Genomic DNA, 24835 nt, shown 5'->3' on the forward strand with positions numbered 1-24835 from the left:
TATAATTTATATATCTGTTTTTCATTTGTCTGTTTATTATGTGATCTATATTCTACATCCTTCTGCTTAGAATGTAAGTTCCAAGAGAAGAGGATCCTTGTTTGTTTTGTTCATTGCTGTATCCCAGATGCTGGGAACAATACCTAGCACATAACAGCTCTAAATAAACATTTGTCAATAAGTGAGTAAGTGTATTCATGGGGGAATTAGGGTTATTTTTGTTAAAAAAAAAAGGGGGGGAGGGGGAATTGTAGTTTTTAAACAGGTTTGGATCCCAGTCCCCTCCTTCCCAGAATGATGCACATATGCAAATTTACATGAAACTTTGCAATCACTTCCAGGAAGCTTACACACACCCTGGGACTCATCCACGAACCCAGGATGAAGGACCTGTGTCCTAGGCAGAATGAACAACATGCAAGAAGCTCAGAGATGTTAGAGGAACCATTTGGCTTGAGTGGGTGGTAAAGTAGGAGAGTAATGTAAGATGAATTTGGGCTATACTGTATGGGGCCTGGAATACCAGAGTAAGGGGTTTTGCTACTTGATGTGGAAGGTGAGAGGAAATCACGAGGAGCAGTGCCTGGTAATCTTGCCCTGTGAGCACCTCTAACTCAATGTGGAACAACTGAAATTAATAGAATTTCTGAAAGGCTTGTACAAGCCCGCTCTGTTTATAGAAGGTGTACATAAGCACTTTATCATTTTGATAATTAAAATGCATCCGTGCCCCTATTAAAACTATTTTCGTTATCAGCTTTCATTACACTTCTGGAATATGTCTCAGTCCTGTCATTCTCCGGGTATCCAATTATTATCACTGTCATTTGATTCATTAAGAACTAAGTTTTCAATTTGATATTGCCCATCTCCTACGTTGTTTTGATTGTTATTTGGGGAATATCTGAAGGAAGTTTCCTATCTCCCAAAGGCCCTAAAAAATGCCTCTGAATGAAGCCATCTATGCTCCCAGGCTCTGTATATCCTCTCTAAAAAAGAAAAAAGAAAAAAAAAGAGTCTAAATAAGCCATCTAGGCTTTCTATTCCCCCAAACTGAAAGAATGTCCTATGTTTGAGTTACAACTGCTGGGTCACAAACCACCCAAAACTTAGTGGCATAAAGCATAAAGCAACAAACTATACACAGCTTTGTGTTCTAAAGCAACCATTTATTCTGCTCATAGATTCTGAGTTAAGGATTTGGACAAAGTGCAACCAAGATGGCTTACCTCTACTCCACAATGTCTAGAGTCTCTGGTGACCATACCTGGAGACCAGGAATGACTGGGAGGCTGGACATTGTAATCCCATAGAGGATAACTCACTCATGTGTGTTAAAACCTGGGATACAATGACTTGAGGACTGGGACTGTGGACCAACATGCCTCATCTTCCATGTATTTTGGGCTTCCTCACAACGTGGAGGCCTCAGAGTAATCAAACTTAGTACATGGCAGCTCCAAAGAACAAGATGGAAACAGCACAACTTTTTATGACCTTACCTTGGAAGTCCTATGGCAACACTTCTGCCATATTTAAATATCCACAGCAGGCCTCCATTCAGAGAGAGGGAACAGAGACCCCATCTCTCTGTGGGAAAGGTGTCCCAATGAAGTATGGCCATTTGAAAAAATTTATTTATTTACGTTTCAATGGAAGTATAGTTACACACAACATGACATTAGTTGCAGGTCTACAACATAGTGACTCACCAAGTCTGCACATTATGTGCTGCTCCCCCAAGTGTAGCTCCCACCTGTCATCACGCAATGCTATTACAGAGCCCTTGACAATATTCCCTGGGTTGTACTTTCATCCCTGTGACTTATTCATTCCACAGCTAGAAGCCTGTACCTCCTATTTCCCTTCACCCATTTTTCCCATCCCCCTTCCCCCACTCCCCTCTGGTAACCATCAATTTGTTCTCTGCGTTTATGGTTCTGCTTCTGCTTTTTGTTTATTTGTTGTTTTGTTTTTTCGATTCCACACGTCAATGAAATCATATGGTATTTGTCTTTCTCTCTCTGACTTATTTCACTTATTTCACTTATTTCATCCATGTTGTCAGAGAATGGACATAGAACATGACTAGGACTTATTCTTAGTGTGGCCATTTTTTTTTTTAAACACCACACCCCTAGAAATGTAAGCATCCTATGGAGAGTGTAGGACAGATTACTTATCATGGACATTTTCCTATGAGACACACTAAATCCACCATTAATTCAATACCTACACAAAAATTGCAATTATTTTCTAATTATGTGAAGCAAATGATCAGCTTAACAGAAACAACTTATGTTGTGAGAAGTTGTAGAATCTGCACAGACAGTACTAAGATCCCTGGAAAACTGTTGGAAACAGATCTTTTAAAATGGGTGGAGGGGGGGAGAAGATCACTAAAAAATGAAATAATCTACAGAACACAAATTATTTGTGGTTTATGATTCCTAAACACCTGTCAACCACTCTTTTCAGAAGTTCACCTTTGGGAGGGAACTTGTTCTTATTAATCTCTCTTGAGAGTTGTTTGCTATATTGTCAGCATGGGCTGGATCTCTGCCACTGAAGTCTCTGTGGGACAGAGAAAATGGGTTATTTCAAGGGTCTTGGGGGAGAGCATTTCCCAGATATTACCCTCATATCAAGAGGAGTTCACAGGCCTGAGTTTACTCATGAAGTGAGGAGACTACTCCCAGAGTGGTGAGCACATAGTTAGGTCCAAACTTAGCCATTTTTTGCCTTCTCTGTGGTAGAACCCTCAGGATTTTGGCAACAGAATGTCATTTCAAAAAAAAAAAGATGATTGAGAGAGGGGAAGGAGGGGATGACCCTAAATAGGCAGCCTGTCTGGTGCTCATTTTATGCCAGGCAAGAGTTCATACTCCATCACTATCTTCTTGTCAGTCTGAACCATGAAACTAGAATTCTAAAAAGACTCTCCAGCCTTCCCTCAAGTTGGAATAACCTCCAGGAAAAGTAAATGATAGACTTGTTTATTAATGTGTATTTGAAAATTGTGTTTCCAACATTGGCATGGACATTATTTTGACAGAAAGTTCCACACTGAGGTAGCATTTCCACGTTCTTTTTTGACACCCAGCATAATGGTATCCATCATACTTTCATAAGAATTTTCTCCCCATATTCTGGTTTTTGTCAAATACTAGCCTGGCTGAAATGGCAAAAGGGAGCACAGAAATGAACACATCTTAACTTTATAGGTTAGCATTTCTGCTTTAGTGTCCTTTGGTAAAGCACCTACCTGAGGCCTGAGCACATAGTAGGGCCTCAGTAAATGCTGGTGGATTTGCATCAATCCCCTAGCCCAGGGAAACAGTGGCCATATTGGATTTCATAGGAGAATTTCAGAAGATTCAAAGGAATATGAAAGCAGCCAAGCTGGAAAGGTGATTTCCCACCACAGGCTTGTAGGCGATCCAGTTTTCAATGCTCTTCTGTTCAACAAGAAAATATAAGAAAATATTTTTGTAAGCTTAAATTTTTTTTTTATAAACCTGATTTCTTAAAGCTAAAAGACTTCCTTTCATTCTGAGAATCTCCTTCTTCCCTTTTTGAGGAGGTGGGGAGCTTAAACATCTTTCCTTTTATGAAATGAGATGGCAGTAAATAACTTGTTTTTCTTTCTGAATTTCCTTCCTTGTCAAAATGAAAAGTTGGCAAGCTGTAACAAACCCCAAATTTGTTTATTGGTTTGTTTTTTTTTAATCATTCCATGGAATGTGAGGATTGGGGAACTAACTGGTAGACCAGGCAACTGAGAATTTTTCTCTTGCATTTAGGAGAAACTAAAGAACTCTTTGAACAGAACAATAGGCAACAAAGTAGCCATAAATAGCTCACCACCTTATGTGAGAAAAAACTTAGTGGTTATCATTCATATTTGCCATAATTAGGATGTACATCATGCTCACAAATACGGACAATCTGAGAGATGTTCGTTACAATACATTGTTTCGTTACACATACACTCTCTTTCATCTAGTTAAAGACCAAAAATATATCTGCACACAAATGCAAAAGGCAGCATTCTGCTTATGAGGAATTGTATGTGTTTTCATTGAAAACCCACATCATCTCAAGGCATTTCTGGTCCTGCTGCCTAAGCCGCTGACATACAGACCTGACCTTGATAGATGAGTTCATTATCCCTTTCTAATTGCAAGCAGATTTCCAGGTGTGTTCATTACAATTTAAATGCAGTCTGCCTAATTGTACGTAGTGCTAGCCCAGGGGTCAGCCAGTGGGGTCCATTACTCCTCGTCTCTCCCTGGCCTCCGTTTCTTACCTGTGAACTCTGGCAGGTGATCGGGGCCCCTATGAGTAATTCCTCACCGAGGAATCAACTGTCTGCCTGTGCTGCTTCATAAATACAAGTGTGGAAGCAGAGAGGGTTATGTGCTCTTATAAAGCCCTACTTATACATAGATTTAATTGCACATGCAAACTACTGATGGCATTTTTATGACTGGATGTGTGACATCTCCAATTGTAATTATTTTCTCCTGGATAGGGAAGTAGGTGGAGAACACAGTTCCCATGTTTTTAACTACATAGCAGTTTCTTTACTTATTCAGATTTTGATAAGCACCTAGAGGGTAATCTCAAGAGAACTGAAAAACCACACACACACACACATACACACACACACACAGTCACACATGCATACATATAACTTGTATAATTTTAAAAACACACAATTTCAAAATTCTAAGATTTATGTACACAGATAAAATAGATTGGAAACATGCAAGCCATATCTCTGGGGAGAACAACACTTTTTCGGTAAGGGTAGTTAAAGGGATACGTTAACTTTATCTAGAATGCTCTTTTAAAACAAGGAGATTGCATTCATGAAATGCTCTATCATTAAAATGAATAAAATTTAGTCCTCAAAATATAGTAGCATAAAAATTAGTGTTATAGTAAAGGGAGGTATTCCAGCTCTGGAAAATCCATAGGGGAGTAACTAGTACCATATGGTAGTAAAGTGCTTCCAGAGGTACTGTAAGTGAAAGTGAGGGACCAGGGCAATATAAATTGGGCTTTGAAATATGAGTAAGAGTTCACTAGCTTAACTCAAGTGGGAAATGGGTGGAAGAATAGGACGGCCAAAAGGACCAGATGAAGCATAAAAGAAGAGGGAGTTTTTAGAGAACATTAAATATTCCTGTCTGACTCAAGCAGGGCTCATGCACCTGGGAAAAAGGGGCAGCATATGGAAAACAGTTCCAGAAGCTAGAGATGAGACTGGAAAAGCAGAGGACAGAGCCAGGAGTACCTCTTTGACAAGCTGAGGTTCTAGATGTACATGGTTGCAAGTACTTATGTTCACTTACAATGGCTTCCCTCAAGAATGACCAAATACTTGGTGGTTTTAAACAATGGAAAGTTATTCTCTCACACTTATGAAGGCCAGAAGTCCAAAATTCAGCTGGGTCATGCTCCTTCTGGGGGTTTCTAAGACAGAGAATCTTTCTTACCTCTTCCAGCTTTTGAGGCTTGTAGTTACATGGTTCCAATCTCTGCCTCCATTTCCAATTTTAGTATATGTGCTGCCGAAGCGAGCACTCTGCCTCCATTTCCAGAATCCATCCTCTCCTCTTCTTTTCTTTCTTTCTTTCTTTTTTTTTTTTTTTTTTTTAGCCTTTACTTCTTTGAGAGTGCAAGCAGAGGGAGGGGCCAAGGGGAAGGGAGAGAAAATCTCGAGCAGACTTCCCAGCAGGCAGGGAGCCTGATGCGGGGCTCAATCTCACAACCCTGAGCTCATGACCTGAGCCAAAAATCAAGAGTCAGATGCTCAACTGACAGAGCCACCCAGGCACCAGCAGAACGCTCTCCTCCTTTGTCCGTGTCTCGCCACTCTGTGTCTCTTCTAAGGACACTAGCCATTGGATTTAGGATAATCCAGGATGATTTCATCTAAGGATCCTTAATTATATCTGTAAACATTCTTTTTTTCATATAAGGTCACGTTCCCCAGTTCTCTAGGTTATGATATGGACAAATCCTTTTTGGTGGTGAGGGGAGGGATGTGTTGGGGGACACCATCCAGCTCACAGCAGTGCTGATGGGCCAAATCATATGAGGAGAAGTAATATTATCAAATCTGATTTCTGGGAAGGTGGTGCAGGCAAGCCAAGCCTGAGAAGTTTCTCAAGGATTAGAGATGTTTTTTGTCTGTTGTGAAGAACAAAGGATCTTCCGTGGTTTCTGACATGCTGATTATTGAAATAATGAACAAATGGATAAATTTGCAAGACCAGTGAAGAAAAGATTGTAAGCATTTAGAAATGATAAGAGTACATATCCTGTGGGAAGTGGTCCTTAGGTGTTTTTGAAAAATGGTGGTCCTGAAGCAAAAATTATTCTTGCAGATAGATGTTCTTTAGGTCACTCAAGACACAGAAAGCTTGGAAACCCTTACTATACAAACATAATCTATTCAACAAATATTTATAGAACATTTACTGTAGCTGTGAGAATATTCCCAGCTTTCCCCAGCTAATAATCAATACATAAGCAATATGTAAACCAGAAAAAAAATAAATGCAAAAATAAAATAAAATATGATGGTATGAAAGAAAGTACAGACAAAGAAAGGAAATATGATAGTATCTGAGACCGGGTGGTCAGGAAAGGCCTTGCTAAAGAGGCAACATGTGACCTTGAACCCTGTGAAAATCTGGGCGATGGACATTTCAGGTTCACAGTTTCTTCAGTAACTTGAGGAATAAGCCTGGCCTGCTTGAGGGACAGTACGAATGGGGGAAAGGATTGCATAATAAGGGTTAGGAAGCATAGAGGGACCACATCATCTAAAGCCTTGGGGGCCATGATAGAAAAGTATAGATTTTAAATATAAGCAGAAACCATCAGAGCATTTTAAAGAGGTATATGACATGGTCTGATTTCCATTTAAATTATGGTTTCTCACCCTCAGCACTTAGCATTTAGGGCCAGACAGTTCTTTGTTTTGGGGGCCATCTTGTGCATGGGTCTATCGACATCCCTGGCTTCTACCCCCTAGATGCCAATAGAACCCATTAACCAGTTGAGGCAACCAAAAATACATCCACACATTGCCAAATGTCCCCTGGGGGACAAGATCAGCCCAGATGAGAATCATTGACTTAAATAAATCATACTCTGACTACTCCAAGGAGAAGTGTTTGTAGGGGAGATAATAGTGGAAGCCAAAAGACCAATTAGGAGGCTTAGCATGCTCTGGGCAAGGGAAAATGGTGGTTTCTAATTTCAGAGAGAGAGAGAGAGAAATAAGTGAATATGGAATATGTGTTAGAGATGGAATCATAGGACTTACTGACAATTTAGAATTGTGGGTGTAAGAGAAAGAGAAGAATTCAGTCTATGTCCTAAACAGTGGGCTGACCAGTGGTATCTTTAACTGACATGAAGAAGAGTGACAGAAGAGCAAGGTTGGGTGGAGAACACCTGGTAGGAAGGAAAGTCGCATGTTCTGGTGTGGATATGTGCATTTGGAATACTTACCACACATCCAAGGGAGATGATAACTCAAATAGGCTGTTAGATACACAAGTCTAGAGTTCAGGAGGGAGGTCAGCCTAGCGGTATAACTTTTGGAGTCTTTGGCATGGAGATGCTTTTGAAAGCCATAGTCAAGATGAGATTTCTTGAAAAGAGAGGAAAGGGGGGAAGAGAGAGGATGAAAAGAGAAATAATAAGAGAAGGGTGGAGGCAAAGATGGGGCTTGAAGTTCTGTTCGACGAAAAGCAAACATAAAAAATCAAGAGGGGGGCTGCCTGGCTCAGTCATGGAAGTGTGCGACTCTTAATCTCAGGGTTGCAGGTTCAGGCTCCACACTGGACATAGAAAGAACTTAAAAATAAAATCTAAGGAAGGAAGGAAGGAAGGAAGGAAGGAAGGAAGAGAGGGCCCAGTGAATAGGAGGATCCAGAAAAATAGAGAAGACCATTAGAAGGCACATGAAAGACCTCGTACTTTTGAGACATTGCTTTTGGGGTACTAGAAAGAGAAGGAGTGAGAAGAAGCTGCCAGAAGCTGCCAGAAGAAAACACAATCCTGTTAGTGTTTAGATATCCTAAATATTTCTTCTCCTCTAATCATTTTTTCACTATAAATTCCAGTCTATAAAGAACTAATTGGGGACGCCTGGGTGGCTCAGTGGGTTAAGCCTCTGCCTTCGGCTCAGGTCATGATCTCAGGGTCCTGGGATGGACCCCACATCTGGCTCTCTGCTCAAAAGGGAGCCTGCTTCCCTCTCTCTCTCTGCCTGCCTCTCTGCCTACTTGTGACCTCTCTCTCTGTCAGATAAATAAATAAAATCTTAAAAAAAAATAAAAAAAGAACTAATTGCTTCATAGTCTTCAGACCTGCATTTTGGGAGTTTTAATCTTTTCTGATGGGTCTTCAGGCTCCCTTATCCTACCATGGCAGAGGATGGACCACAAAACGTCTCACAGTTCCTTCTAATGTGTGAGTCAGTGGTCCATACCTATTGGTGACTTGAACTGTATCAGGAAAGAAAAGCCATTTTTCTTTGTCTTGGTTTGAGGTCCCACCTCAGGTGTTGGGGCACTAATAGGCAGGGAAAAAAATGAGCCAGAAACCAGGGTGGTTCACAGATGAGAAGCCAGAGCCAGATATGGTTCAGTAGAGTACATGGTTGGGAAACCGTTCTATATGCAAAAACCCAAACCACCCAAAACGCTGGAGGAGGCTCATGTTGACATTAGGTCTTCAGGTGTGTTTTGATAATTCAAGGCACTAGCAAACAAAGTTACATTTGAGTTGGAATGTTCCTAAGCCTCCTGCCTTCCTAAGGGGCACAAAAATGAGCATGGGCAGCATGAATGGTCAGAAGAGGAAGGCTGAGTGGACATAGCTGGATGTAAAAGCCAGGGACTAGGGTCAGCATTTGAAGAGCATAGTCAGACATGAAGATGTGTTCACATAGTCACATGTGGGAGCATGCGGGAAGAAACAGTGAGCAGCAGGAAACACGGTGCTAGGACTGGGACCAGAGGAACAAGTCTCAGGATCATTTGTTCCAAAACAGGACTTCATATCAGGTATCTTCCCTGCAGAAAATGTGTTGGTTAATTAAGGAGAATATAAAGGGGTGGGTCGGTTAAGAGAGGTCAATGACAGACGAAGAAGTGCTCAGGGAGCCACCGCGGGGCTTCGTTATCCAGCCTAGACATGCAGGGGGAGGGGAGGACACAGGGGCCAAGTCACGGGGTGGGTAAGAGACAGCGACCTCTATAGGACCTGGGGCCTTTGTGGTAGAATGGCGGCCACCTGCTGTTCCTGGGCGGGAGCTGGGGGGTAGGCAGCTGAACCTTAGTCTCCTTTACGGGCCAATCAATCTCCAACCAGAAGCCAGAGTAGATGTTAGCTTCCAGAGGCAAGAAGAGTGGGGATCTAGAGGGACATCTAGAATATGTCCCCCATAGACTCCCTCTGGGATGAATGAGTCAGCCTAACAAGTATCTTGCACTCTTCAGAGTGAACAAGGTGTCTGTCTTCAGGTGTTTATGACTCTAGCAGAAATTTAGCTACACGGAGCAGTGCTAACCTTGACTTTGCCCAGGAAAGAACTACAGGACAGCATTCAGAAAAACTCCACGAGGGAGAATAGACTCTACAATTATATTATGTTCTTGTGTGTTCCTGCGTTATCTCTTCTAAAACCCATACCTTTTATTTAGTGCAGGAAGCACTGCTTATCTTCCAGGCTGAGAATAGCCTTCACTGAAAACTTAAAGTAGGGAGAAAGAAACCAGGTTGTCAAAAAAAACAATGAAAAATCATTACTCCAAAAGTGCTAGGCACCGAAACTGTTACAGGAGATCTGCCAGGGAGAAAATAAAGCCTGGAAAATTATTGTCCATCAGCATATTCCACTTCTGAAAAACCATTAGCTTCAAATGAGGGAATAAATACAGGACCCCACGCATAGTAGGTGAGCCAGTGCCTTCACAATAATAACGATGTATCTCTACCACCCTATTGTTGGAGCCGAATTGGCTCATAATGATGATCTATTTCATGTCTAGAGAACTGTAAGTGTTGTAGGCAACATCACACCCATCAATCCTCAACCGTGACGTTTCCTGTATGAGGTGTCGTTGCTTTAATATGAATGGTTACCACCTCACAGAGGAGCTTTGCCGTGGTCTGGTGATTGTTGAGTCAAGCAAGGTGACTGGTTACTTTGGGGTCCTTGGGCTCTTGTAACTAATTGTTGGAATTGAAGAAGTACCATTTTAAAATTCTGACGGCTAAGAGGACCAAAAGGGGCTGTCACATATCAGTTAAATAATAAATACATTCATTTGAGGTAAACCTAGATCCTTTGGGTGGCTATCTTTTGTTATCTAACAGTTAATAGATGATCACCTATTGGGTGAGAGAATCCATACAATCCTTTTCGCCACTAAATTCTCTATGTATAAACACAGATGTATGCTGGGACACATGTACCATGATTAAAACCAAGGTTCTGCTTGTGACCAGCTATAATCTTTTAGTCACATCTTTTTTTTTTTTTTTTTTTTCCAATAAGCATGATTAAAAGCATGGAATCCAAAGCCAGACTCACAGGATTCAAGTTTCTACCAACCATTTGCTGGCTCTGGGGCCTGGAGGACATTACTGAATCTCCCTGTGGTTCAATTTCCTCATCTGTGAAACGGGGATAATATTACACCTACCTCTTCAGGATTAATGAGGAATAAATGAGTTAATCCATGTAAAGCTCTTAAAACCATGCCTGACCCATAGGGAGTACTCTGTAAATGTTAGCTCTTAGTGTAGTATTTTTTTCGTAGGTCCAACATATTGCACTGTTTATTAAGAAAACCTCAAAGATAAGTTATTATTACGGCTGTACATAGAATCAGCCACTTAAAATGGTATTTTTCTCACTCCTCTTTGGGTACCCCCACAATATTACCATCCTACCTCCCAGGAAGCCCCTGTTAACCACCCAGCAGAGTGTCTGATGCATAGGACACCAGAGGGGCTGATGTTTGTGGGATGCCCAGAGTCCAACCAGACATGCTTCCAATTTGTATCTAAGTGTTGTCTCGAGTGTAGGGAACACTGAAAGAAAAGGAAACTTTTGTCCCTGAGTGATTACCAGTCCCTGTGGTCCCGAACACAACCATGCCTTCATGTCACCTCATAATCCACACTTTAAAACTGAAGTCCTCCTGGGAAAGCCAACAATACATGTGCTGTTCCTGAGCAGTAGATTTTTTTATTTGGAAAGAGGTTTTGCTGACAGATGTGTAAAAGTGCACCCACCTAGACCATTCTGTATCAGCTTGACAGCTGTGGATAGCCAGGAAACCACACTATTTCTTTTTCTTTGGCATTAATGAACACTTGAATTTTTCTACCCAGGTCTACCTGTGTCTGATGCTATCAGGCTGTCCCAAGGACTGTTTGGTTCATTGCATCCATTTGGGTTTCCTGGTGGAAGCAATTCCAACACAAATATTGAAGATGTGCAAATCTGAGCTTTTGTTTTCTTCTGGTAGAAATGAGAACTACCAGGCTGTCTTTAGTTAGGCATTGGTCCCGTCTGCAACCCCTCCTGGTCCCCAAAGCCTACCCAATATACTGTGTGTAAAACATGGACCTGATGGGACCTGGGTGGGCTCATTTCACAATAGTGAAAAATGCCTTGTTTTTCTTCTGTGTTATCTTCTTTCAATGCATTATGTTCATGGTTTTGGTTTTTTTTTTTTTTTCCAGTGTTGTTTGAGAAATACTGAGTAAGTGATTAATAACCGTCTTGGTTTTGCTTTTGCTCTCAACGGCTTATAGAGAAATAATGTGACCTACAGATGTTTGGACAAATAGTACATTGTGTTAATGACAGATTCTGCTCAGACATGCCCCACGCAATTGAGCTTTTCAGCACCAAAAGGACAGGTATTCCTGGATCTTGTCTAATCGTCCCTTCTCTGCTTTTCTTGTTAGACTAAATACTAACCATATTGAAAAGGGGATTGGACAAAACAGTGTTCAGAGCTGTGTACTGCTTTTGTCCTCCCCGAGGCAGACAGAGGGAGAAATGTGTAGATAAGCATATGAGGAGGTCATATAAACAGTCCTAACAGAATAGAAGCATTCTTACGTGCCAGGCATGGCACTGTGTGGGTTAGATACTTCTTTATTTAAATTGCCTTTTATTTTTACTTAAAGTACAGTAATAGGAAATAGGGTTTCTTAAGCAGATAAAAATTACCAGCCAGAGTTAATTAAGTCATCTTTTATAGTATGTGGTTTCATTTAAAATAAGTGATTAATGATAACTTAAACTCTCTGGGCTGGTTTATATAAAGGTTTAGCTGGGATTGTCAAGGAAAAGGAAGGACAGAATTTCCATATGGAGTCATGTTCCTTGGATAAGAAAATTCAAACAAAATTAGAGTTACCTATGAGTGAAAAATTGTTAAATTTCAAATAAAAATTTTGGAGCTAGCCGGAACCTAGGATTAAGTTGCTTAATCCAACATGCCCATTTTACAAAGGAGGAAATTGAGGCCCAGAGGGTTCAGACACATAGCCAAGGTCATATGGCTCTTCTGCAGCTAAGAAATAGCCAGAACCCACCTTTTTAGCTGAGAGTCTGCTATTTTCCCCCCACTGCTGTCCAGCACCTCTTTCTAGTCATATATATACATATGTGTGTGTGTGTGTAAGTTCAAAATATATATATTAGTTCAAAAATATTTGTTAAGCACATAGTAGACACAGGCCCTAAAGTGTGGTAATTTAGATGAGAAAATAGAACGTGAGAATTCATCACGTCGGCCATCAAAGTAATGCTTTTCATCTGCAGCACAGAGACAGCTGCAAAGCATTTGATCTTAACAATGACAATTAAAATGAGCCTTATTTGAAGTTGCAAAATCACCGCACTGCATTAGTGGAAGACGCCAGCATGCACGCACGAGGGCACTTTGCAGATGGCGTGCAGAGACTTGGTTTATGTAGGCACTTTAGGGAACAGATGGAACCCATGGCATCCCATGGTAAATGTGGATTTATAGCACTACCGTCACGAGCTATAGTGGCTGTCTTCTACCTGAGGAAGCAGCTGAAGTGATGTGATGCCTCTGGTCTGTGAATGACGGGCACAGGACTCCCTAAAGGAAACGTCGTCCCTAGGGGTAGCCTGGCTTCCATTCTCTACCCGGGCAATGCATCATTAATGGGAGCTTTATGTCAATGAAAGGTCCTCTTTATTTAAACTTGATAAAGGGAAAATGAGCATCCCCAAGAAGCCTAGACAATGAAGAGAGAAACCCATGTGAGGTTAGATGTTCGTTGTTGTCATAAACCCAACCTAGTTGTTGTTTCCTGCAACTTCTAGATTTAGTATGGATGGTACCTACCCCTTTCCCTCATTCATCTACCCCACAAATGTTTTAAGCATGTGGGATTAAAGAATTAAAAGAAAATACCTAAAAAGCTGAGCTTAAAAAAAAAAAAAAAGAGCTTCATGAAGACTCAGCTAATGGGTAACTTCAGGGTCTTTATTCTGTAAAAACTGATAAGAACATGTGCCCTGGTTCCTCACGAGGTAAAATTTCAGCATCTCATAAACAAGCCATCAGAGAAGATAGCCACTTTGGAAGGCAGCTATGCTCACCACTATACCACCAACGCAAGATAGCCACTTTGGACAACACACACAAACCCCCCATCAAACAAAAGGGATCAATGAGACGAATGCCGAAGATATTACCAGGAATGTACAATATCCCATGATGGCGTCTTCCCTAATTATTTAAGATTGCTTGTAAAATTGATTTTATGTAAACACAACAACACTCAGCAACAGCCAGCTCCTTGGAGGCAACGTAAGTTGTTGGGGATTTATTGACCTGTCATTCCCTTGTGTGACTTTACTATCATTTAATGGCCTGTTTAGATAGTCTTGATGTGTAGAAGCTCCCCCCGAGTGGCACATACCGACAGGAGGTTACCACAGAGCTAAAGGAAGGGACCCCCTGATCGACCACAAGGAGGCACAGAAACTTTCCTCACTCTCTCCTCAAATGCAAGGGTTTTCTCAGGAACCGGAATGAGATGTGAGCCGTCCATATCTTTCTACTTTTTCCTATATCCTGAAAGTGGAAAACAGAGAAAAGCTAGATGTGGACCTAGCTTTAGGTCCTACTTTTAACTCCTATAGGCATTGTGACCACGATTATACCATATGACATCTCTGAGCTGATCAGCTAAATTCTCTCCCTGCCTGGTACCTGAATTTCTCGGGAAAATTGAAGTACAAATTGGGTGTGATGTGCTATGCAAATGCATAATCAAACACAAACACTCTCTCTGCCTGTCTCCCTCTCTCTATCTCTCTTTCTCTCTCCCTCCCCAAGTCTCTCTCAATTTAAAGCGGTTTTTAGCAAGAGAGCTTTGGAAATAGAAAAGGCTATTATCTGCCTTGATGGTGTCTTCAGAGATAAGAGACTCAGGCATAGTCACTTCTCGCAGAGAACTTACAGTCAAATAGAGGAGAGTCCACATTTCACGGATTCTAAGAGTGTTCATTGAACATTCTAACTTCTCTGCAGTTGAGATAAATCTCATAACCAATGATGTATCATGGCTTAATAAGATTTTTTCTTTCTTAGTGGCACATGAAATAACAATGCCTCTCTCTAAGACTCAGTGTTGTCTTAGATGCAATGAAGTAGAGTAATACAGCCTCACAGATAATTCTCCTCTAGCATCAAGGGAGGTCTAGGGGAAGAGGGAGATGGAACCCCAGACAACACCTTCTGAAAGACTTTGCAGGAAGAGTGACTGTGTAAACCGCAGGACCGGATGGGCGTGAGTTTGGAGGGAAGAGATAATCAATTCTGCAAGCATTTCATTTTCAAATTCAGAAGTTTCCTATTACATCAAAAGCGAAGTGTGTAGAAAGGAACCGGACTGATGGCAGGGGGTAGAGTAATAGGGGGAGGCCGCCCTCCCCCCTTCAACCCACCATCCTTTGCCCCCATTTAATGGAACAGTCAGTCACCTTCTAGAGAGGTTTCTAGAGTGATGAGATGCTCCCATGCAGGACACAGGCTTTCAGATGAACTGACATCATCCATGCTCTTCCCCACACTGTACCCCTTGAGTGAACCCAGCTCTTAATTTAAAACAGAATGTTCAGAGTCTCAGGCTCTGTGACTGGCCTCTGAAGCGACCCCAACTCGATCCCAGGGCCGAGCAAACAGCCTTCCTGCAGGTTTCATTTTCCTCAGGCCTTTCCTCTCAGGAATGCAGTTATGTGGCCATTTCCCTGACCCGGCCCTTGTCATAATGAATCCTTCCTTCCCCCTGAGTTATTTCCCCCTCTTTCCTCTCAAAGATTTATCCCACATGCCAACCTTTAGTGAAACTTCTTCTGCTCAAGAAAAAATAAACAGGCAACCAGAACTTGAGTGGCCAGAGTTGGGACAAAATCAAATGGCATTTCCTGTATTTTCAAAGATTGCAAAATATTCTAAAGATGAAGAAGAATGTTGATATAGCTTAAATGCCCCATTATAATAACTGGAGTTCAAAATCCAATTAATGGCATCTTTCATTCCCCCCCCCCCACCCTCACCACCAATTTCCCCTCCTCGTTTCCTGCATTCCCTCCTCTTGACTGGTTCTACTCTTAGGTTTTATATTCCTGTTTTTTTAGTGTGACATCTACCCAGAGTTTAACTTTTCTGACATGCACACTTAATTTTTAGGATTTTTTTTTTCTCCTGTAGAGTCCTTATTTCCCATGTTTTATCTACCTTGACCTTTCCATCTGGTTATTTTTACCCTTTTTCCTATTGCTTTATTATTTTCTCTTTCCTGTTTACCATTTCTCTTCCTTCACTCATGTTTCCATTTTTCTTTTTGTCAAGTACTGCTACATCCTTTGAAAAATAATCATTGAGTCAAAGGGACTCCCAAATGTCAAGGTGTAGGCAAATAAGAAACTGTGCTCTCTTACAGTTAGTAGGTATTCAAAATAAACTTGACCAAGGCGACCCTCGAACAGTCTTGAGGCTGTTAGCATCACATTCAGGGTAGGCTCCCAGTGGTGCTCTCTTAAAGGAAGAGATATCCTCATCAGCCCAGGGAGGAGGACAAAGATGGGAAAGGCATGAGAGTGAGAGGTAGAGGCAATGTTGTATAGTGGTTCTAGCCTCTGGTGCCAGAATTCCTTTGTTCAAATCCTAGCCAAATGCACAACTCTTATACAACTTCTGTGAGAATTAAATGAGATAATGTATTTAAGCACTTAAACCATGTCTGTAACAGTAAAACTATGTAAGTACTATTATCATTATTTGTCTAAGTCACTTGAGTTGGTATCAGATGTAAGAGAGAGGAAATATACCTTCTTTTACATGTGTCTACCTGGGATCAAGTTTGAAAAGTCTTAAAAGTAGAGACTCTCAAAGTGTAGTGTTTGGACCAGCAGCAGCAGCAGCAGCATCCAGCAACCTGTTAAAAATGCAAATTATTAAAAAAAAAGCAAATTCTCTAACCCTATCCCTGACCACCACCACCACCCCCAGCCAACTGAATCAACAACTTCGAGTGGGGCCAAGCAATTCAAATTTTAACAAGCCCTTTAAGTGATTCTGATAATACTAAAATTTGAGGACCATGGCACTATGGTGAATATCCTCTCTCTCCTAAAGGAGCAGCCCCAACCCAGAGTATAGCTGTATCCCACCCACCACCACCACCACCACCAATATGGTGAGCCTCTGTATGGTCCATGGTCATACTTATTGGAGCAACTTGAAGACAAGCAAGCTATAGGCATGAGGTAACTCTATTCTAACTGAGGAATGTTAGCATCATATCTTTCCTTGACATACAGTAGTGAATTGATTATTTCTTTGGGTCCAAAAAGTAAGACTCCCAAATCATAGAGTGGGTGAGGACAAAGAATGCCCTTCATTCTCATGGAGTAGGACTAGGTAGTCCAGACATAGACTCAAAGATTCTCAAAGACTAGTGCCTTTCTCCTCTCAAAATAATCAGGTTGGGGGCACCTGGGTGGCTCAGTGGGTTAAAGCCGCTGCCTTCAGCTCAGGTCATGATCCCAGGGTCCCGGGATCGAGCCCCTCCTCTCTCTCTGCCTGCCTCTCTGCCTACTGCTGATCTCTGTCAAATTAAAAAAAAAAAAAAATCAGGTTGCCTGGCAATAAATACATAATGACCCCTGTTGGATGTTTTTTTTTTTTTTTTTTTTTTTTTTAAAGATTTTATTTATTTATTTGACAGATAGAGATCACATGTAGGCAGACAGGCCAGAAGAGAGAGAGGAGGAAGCAGGCTTCCTGCTGAGCAGAGAGCCCGATGTGGGGCTTGGTCCCAGGTCCCTGGGATCATAACCTGAGCAGAAGGCAGAGGCTTTAACCCACTGAGCCACCCAGGTGCCCCCTGTTGGATGTTTCTAAATTGTCCATTTAGGGGTACATTTGGGACATTTTGAGGTTGATAATGTTTAGGAAAAATCACCATATTCTCCTTCAGAAAACTCTTGGTTGAAGTTTCCCTTTCAGGTACATGGACTAGGTAGCCCCACCCACAGGTGTGACATGTGTGGCAATGCCTGTGTCCTGGTGAGCACTGGCTGATCCAACAGAAGCTTTCTGTTGAATATGAGGGAAGGTTTCATTCATCTTTCTTCTTAAATGAATCAAAATTACAGATGACATCTGCTGACATTCTCAAAGAGACAGTAGCTCAGAGACTACATCCTTCACCCGTAGGCAGACTTCCCAGAAATCCTCACAAAACAACCAGGGTGAGGAGCACCAGGGTGGCACAGTTGGTTAAATGTCCAACTCTTGATTTTGGCTCAGGTCATGATCCCAGGGTCATGAGATGGAGCGCTGTTGGGTCCCACGCTCAGCGTGGAGTCTGCTCAAAATATGCTCTCTTTCTCCTCCTCCCATCTACACTCTCTCTCTCCAAAATAAATAAATGAGTCTTAAAAAAAAAAAAAAAAAAAGGTAAAAAGAAGAGGAGGAAGAACCAGAGTGAGAGCAACTGATCCAGAAGGATCATTGTCCACACTACAGTCTCAGAGGTATAAATCCTGAAGGCGGGCTACCAATGCAGTCCCTGCACAAGTACAAATTCTTGTATTTGTTTAGGATGTCATACCTTTCTGTTTACTTAACCAGACAGACTGGTTTGGTTATCTCCATTTTGTAGATGCAGAACCTGAGGCTTAGAGAGGCTGTAAGGACAAAAGGCACGAAACTAGTCATAGAACAGAAGTGAGAGCTCATGTCCCCTGAATCCCATTCCAGGGCACTTTCCACTTCATCATGTGGTGTCTCTCTGCCAGCCCACAACATAGGATGGCCTGTAAGTCTTCAGCATGAAAACAACATGGATTCTTGATAGGAAGGCCCCTTTTACAACTTAGAAATTAAAAGGTGATTTGCTTCTTGGGTGTGGCAGCCCTTGTGTTGATGGCCTCTGCTATCTGCCAGGAATTTTCCCAGACTTTAACTTGATGGAGCTAGGGGGTTTGGCAGTGCTAGAGAGGATGGCAACCAGTAGTATACAGCAGTGCTTTCCAACAGAACATTTGTGGTTCTAGAAATTTCTGTATCTATGCAACCCAATATAGTGACTGCTAGATGAGTAACTACATTTTTTATTTAATTTACCTCTTTTTTAAAAAATTTATTTATTAGAGAGGGACGCCTGGGTGGCTCAGTTGGTTAAGCGGCTGCCTTCGGCTCAGGTCATGATCCCAGCATCCTGGGATCGAGTCCCACATCGGGCTCCTTGCTCGGCAGGGAGCCTGCTTCTCCCTCTGCCTCTGCCTGCCATTCTGTCTGCCTGTGCTCGCTCTCCCCCCACCTCTGATAAATAAATAAAATAAATAAATAAATAAATAAATAAATAAAAATCTTAGAGAGAGAGAAAGCAGAAGCAAGGGGAGAGGGAGAAGCAGATTCCCTGCTGAGCAGGGAGCCTGGCGCAGGGCTCCATTCCAGGACCCTGAGATCGTGACCTGAGCCAAAAGCAGACGCTTAACCCAAGGAACCACCTAGGTGCCCCTACTTTTAATTAATTTAATATAAACTTAAATAGCCACAGAATAGGTAGTGCCTACCATATTAGACCATGCACATCTGTTAGATCCTTTTTTAGTTGGGTGCTGGATGGGTTCTACCTGAAGGAAATAAGAAACAAAAATATAATTTATCCTCTATCCCCTCAACCTCTCAAACAAAATTACTTACCCCAAATTTTCACACATCTATTTAGACATGTGCCCCTAGCAGAGCCCCCTAACTACAAAGACACTTACTAAATTATCTGGTTGTTATCTGCAAAGTCAGTTAAGTGGTTCTCTTTCTGTCTCTCTGTCTCTCCCTCTTCGAGCAAGCTTTGTTTATTGTCACTTCTTATTAACCAACAGAGCAGGGTGAGAGCCGTGTGGAGACTAACAACAAAAGAGCCGTCCTCTGTGTTGGGCAGAGGCCTTGTAATAAGAATTAGAAACTGGACTCTCAAATCCTGCTTTTCAAGGAGAAAGGCCTCCATGGTGGTGGGCTGACATGGGCCATCTTAATTAGAAAATAAGGTATAGACCAGTTCCTCAGCTGTCTTTTTTTCCCCCTTTAAAGCATTGGAACCCCAGCTCTGTAAACACACCCACACACTGGACGGCTCCACTTTCTCAGCAGGGAGGCTGGCATTCCTCCTCATCTGAGATTGTCCTTCTCTGGGCGAGGAACTTGCAGTGGCAGGAGGCAGGCTGACATGGGATATGGTGAGAACCATTTAGCTCAGCCATCTCCATACTTTCGCAGTCAGAGGCCTTCGAGAAGGTCCAGCCTTCTTTACGCTTATATGGGTAGAAGACCAGCTAGCCAAATGCTGTTCATTCAGAAAGCTTAAGAGGAATAAGAAATCAGTGGTTTTCCCCATTCAATGCCCTTCTTTCCAGCATCAGCATCCTGACAATAAAACAAATTGCGAAGTGCACTTGTTCCAAGTCATTACATACTACGTAGCATCTACAATCTGTTTGGCCTTAATGCATCATAAACCTTTACTTGTGAAGTCATACGTTGAGTAGCACCCGTGGCCCTCACAGGTGCCTGCCTATAGACAGAGTGACACATACACCCTTCGCTCCATGTTTGTCCCAGATTTATCTTCCTAGCCTTGTGGCACACCCCGGGTCCGCGTGTGTGACACTCTAGTCACACACATCGATGGGTTATTTTCTGAGTCGTGACCCTTCTTTTTTCTTACTGGGGGGACCCAGACTATTCCTTTTGTCTCCAGTGCCTTTCCCTGACTTCTCCACTTGCCCAACATTTGACTAAAGAGAACTCATATCCAGACATTCGCTCACCTACTCAATGCCCATTTACATACACTTGTACCGTCTGTCCCTGAGTAAGACACAGACAATGAGAAGATGACAGACTAGGTTTCTGGTCCAAATCGACTCTGTTATCCTTCTAGCTGGCTGACTCTGGACATTTGGCTTAATAAACACCACGTAGAATATTGCAAGAATGCTGCCTCCCTCTTGACGTAGGGGAGTGAGATCATGGGCCTCCACTTAACTGAATGGCTTGTGTGTGGTAAATGTTCATGGTGACCTCCATCCCTGTCAAGTTCTACTCAATCCCACCCATTCCAAGGACACCTCCTGAACTCACCTAGTTGAAATTCATCTCTCCTTCTCCATCATGCCCATAGCATGTTGGCTGAATGGAAGGAACACATATTTCTTTCTGTTTTACACCAGTTAGTCACGTGAACTTCAGCCTCCTGAATGAGATGTCACGTCTTTAGAGGAGATGGTCCAGATGTCTGTCCTCTATAACCCATTAATTGCTTACGTTAAATTCAACTTATAATTTTTGACTGTCTTCTATGTGCCAAGCACTGTGTCCGATGGAGCCTCTGGAAACAGGTATATAACCCCATTTTCCGAATGCAGAAAAGTTACAGTATAACTAGGGAGAATGTGATGAGCATTAATGTGTTTGTTTGCTTGGCCCCTATTCCTTCTTGCAGAAATTGTATCATCTTTCCTTCAAAAAGTCATTCCTGTAGTAACTGGAATCATTGGTCCCTTATCTTCACCCGTCCTGTATCCATGCCCTTTGCCCCATGATTGTTTCAGTCCTTCCTACTAGTAGGACAGTACCCTCCTCCACACTTTAACTTTGTACTCAGCCACATAACTTGCTTTAGCCAACAGGACAGCGTAGAATACAATGTACCACGTCTGAGCCCAGTCCTTAAGATCCACTATGGGCTTCCACTTCTTCCCTTGGACCTCTGTGACTGCTATAAGATGAGTTTTCCCATTCATTCAGCCTGGTCACTAGAATGAGTCCTATTAATAGAACATGCCTGAGTTTAACTTGCCACAAGAACTATTTAGCCAGATCTGCCACTTAAAGCAAAGCTGCCTGGTCTGTAGCGGTCTACCTCTAGCCATCCTGCAATTGCATAAAAAAATGAATGCTTTTTATATTTTGCCACTGAGCTTTTGTGGTTATTGATTTCATAGTAGTGGGTGATCCCTATATGGTTCCCACTCTAATCTTCTGTCCTCCTCCATGTTCTTCTCTCTACCAGAGAGCTTGAAATATCTCAATGGGATGGCCATCTTCCCATCCCCTCCAGAACCAGAGCTGCAGTCCCCAGTCTAGGGTAAGCGTGTGACCCAAGGAGGGGCAATCAGGGTTCATCCAATAGACCTTTAATGTCTAGAACCAAGGAATATTTGAACCGGAGCCCACAGAGCAGACACAATTCCACATTTCTGGTGAGAGCCAGCAGATCATCAACTGAGGAAAAGGGAGAGAGACTGAGGCAGATGGAGGCAGGGAGCAGGAACAGACTCACAGTGGTCAAGGCCCTGATGCAGCATCTGGGTATCTGGAAGAATCCTCAGGTTCTGCTTTCCTCAAATTTGACCCATCAGTGTTTTCCTCAGTTTCAGGAGCTAACCTAGGGTCCAGTAAATTCCTTTTTAGCTTAAGCTGATTTGAGTTTCTATCGCTCGCGACCTTGAAAAACCAGAGACCAAAATAAAGAGGCAATTCGGCCTGGGGCAGCCATCGCAGGGGTGCAGTGGGGACTGTGGGAGCCCAAGAGAGAAGGGCAGCTTCCCTGGCTCACAGCATCAGAGAAGGCTTCTGGGAAAGGGGGAAATCACCCTACTGTCTGCAGCATGAGTGGGACACGGTCAGAAAAGGGGACAGCCTCTGAAAGAGGTGGGGGGCAGAGGCTCAAAGTGAGAAGCGAGTTTGGGAAGGTAACAAGGGCCTATAAGTCAGCCTAAAGAAGGAGGACTTCGGCTGGCAAGTGGGAGCCGTGGAAGAATTTTCAGCAGGGACATAGTAGCCTTTTAGAAGCCCTTTTTTAATTTTTTCTGGCTGCAGGGTGGATATTGAGGTCAGAAAACCAGTTGGGAGGCTGTTAAAAGCATCCAGGCATGAGATGAAGGGCTCCTGCATTCTGGCCGAGGCCTCTGGCTTTCCAGTAGGGTTTTTTTTCCCTGAGTCGGCGCACGCTATTTGTCTGTCGAATCACGAATTGGAAAATTGAAGCCATTTTCTCCTTTGAAGGGCCGTGTGCCTCCCACTTAAGATTGCGAGGAGCCATGCTGTGATAAGGGGATGACTGTTTGGCCACTTGTTCCACAGTTCCTCTCCTCGCAGACTCTTCTGAGCATGTACAACCTGAGTGTCTCCGCCCTCGGGCCGTCAACTCCTCATTGTTCAAGATGTGCTGTGTTGCACTTACCCAGAATAAAATGATTCTCATTTACTTACCTAGCAGCTGTCAAAGCCTGAAATTTCATTCTGTGGGCGTAAGCAATTTCTCCCCTGTAAATGTGGCTTCGTCTCGAGTTTGTTATCTGCCAGCAACAGAGAACGGCGGGCCACAGTCCCCTTTCCTTTCTCCTACAAGCAACAATTAAAGACCAATTCTGCCCGAGTACAAATGCATCTGTTAGCGATTGTCACTCTGGAGTCACGCGCTCAGGACCCTCACTATTTTTGCTGGAAGACCTGCAGATGGAAAAAAAAAAAAAATCGCTTGATGATAGACTAAGAAAACCTGAAAGGAAAAGGGAAAAAGAAGTGGTTTAGCTCCTTTTGGAACTAGCAGGGAAGAATCATTTTTATTTCCTGGGCAGACAAAGGGATGCTGGCTTTGGGAGAACTTGGGATCCAACTCTTTATTGAGGAAGAGACGTGCAAATGGAAGGTATCAGGGGAAGTGCCTAGAGGAGAGAAATGGAATTTCACCCAGGTTGGCCTGATTCCTATTTTGTGGATGCAAAACACCTTGGCCGGATTATATTCCATGAACGAAGTGAGGAGAAGGCGAACAAGCAAGAAGAAGAAAATAATTGGTTTCTGGATTGTGTGGGCAGGCTATCCAGTTCTCGTAGAATTCTCTTGGTGATACAGTCTCTGCATTGCCCCCCACCCCCCTTCCAGGCCCAGGAAGGCGTTGGCTTGGAGAGCAGGTCCCTGCGAGTGCCAAGAGGCTCACCATCAGGTCCAGTTTCCCCATGTCTTTGGGGTTTCTGACCACACACATAATGAGGTCGCACTTCAGCAATGTCTTTGTTCGACCCCAAATGATGTTCCCACCCTCCCGACAGAGCAGCTTTTGTGTCTTCTGTCAAAATAATCACTTACCCAAAATGATGGCAAGGCTCCGAAATATCCCTGCTTTAACCTTAGGGAATATAAAAAAGGAGAGAGTTAAATGTTTAACCTGGATTGATGAGGTTTGCTGAAACTATTGGATAAAATGAAAACTTTCTTCGGGGCATAAATCACTGGGGAGATTTTCCACCCCCCTCTCATTGATTTTTGGGCTCCGTTAATGATTCCAGCACTGAGAACAGAAGACTAGGTGGAAGTTAAAGAAATGGAAAGCCACATTAACCTCTAAATTTTACCTATATGTTGATTTTTGACAGTGAAATACTATAATTAACCCAGACTATTTTCCTAAGATTTAATTTTTTGCTGATGTCCAAAAGCATTACAGAAAAGCTGATTCCTAATTATTACATACAGCATTGCATAAATTTCTTCCTAATTAAAAAGCCTCTAAATTCTAAATAATCAATTTATGAAGACATATGGTTTTGAAAAATTGGGCATTTAATTTCTAAAGATTTATTGGTAATTTGTACCATAGCTAATTAATTATGGTTATAATACTATTGCCATCATTGTAGAGATTGATGTGATGATACAATTGCAAATTTATTTTGATATGTCTTCTTTAATATCAGAGCATTACATTATACTTACTTTTTCCAGCCCCTTCTTAATTATGCTTGAAAGCATTAGTTTAATGAAAGATAAGAGGGCTTGATAAGTGTACCATCAGAATTTATTTGAAAAACTATTTTCAACATGAAACAAACAAATTGTTTTTTGCCCTGGCAAAATGAAATTTGCAGTTGGTAATAAATTAGCAGCCAGAAATGCCTTAAAATTAAATAGTATTCGGTACAGAATTTCCCATTAACCATTGTGACAATTTGCAGAGAGCTTAGCATGAGAAAGTAGTTAAACTGTACAGAGGAAGTCTGCAGACAAAAATGAATAGAACCCAACATAAACAATGATGGCATTGTAAACACTCGCAAACACATGGGCTAGGTGGGGAAGGGTTTTTCCTATTTCCTTTGTCATGTGACTTTCTAGGCATTAAAAAAAAAATCTAGAAACTGTTTTGGATATGACCAGGG

At 42.3% G+C, this 24835-nt stretch overlaps 1 long non-coding RNA gene across 1 annotated transcript; it reads right to left on the minus strand.

Annotated features, from left to right (window-relative positions):
• Positions 1-3017: 3017 nt before the first annotated feature.
• Positions 3018-20058, minus strand: LOC106005988. The gene is made up of 4 exons (XR_001179775.2): positions 19732-20058; positions 19187-19246; positions 16433-16539; positions 3018-3458 (listed from the first exon to the last, which is right to left on the minus strand). It is a non-coding gene; the product is annotated as an uncharacterized LOC106005988 (long non-coding RNA).
• Between the last annotated feature and the right edge of the window lie 4777 nt (positions 20059-24835).

The sequence above is a fragment of the Mustela putorius genome, unplaced genomic scaffold, assembly GCF_011764305.1.
Source record: "Mustela putorius furo isolate JIRA1106 unplaced genomic scaffold, ASM1176430v1.1 tig00003834_pilon_pilon_pilon, whole genome shotgun sequence".
Lineage (NCBI taxonomy): Eukaryota > Metazoa > Chordata > Mammalia > Carnivora > Mustelidae > Mustela > Mustela putorius.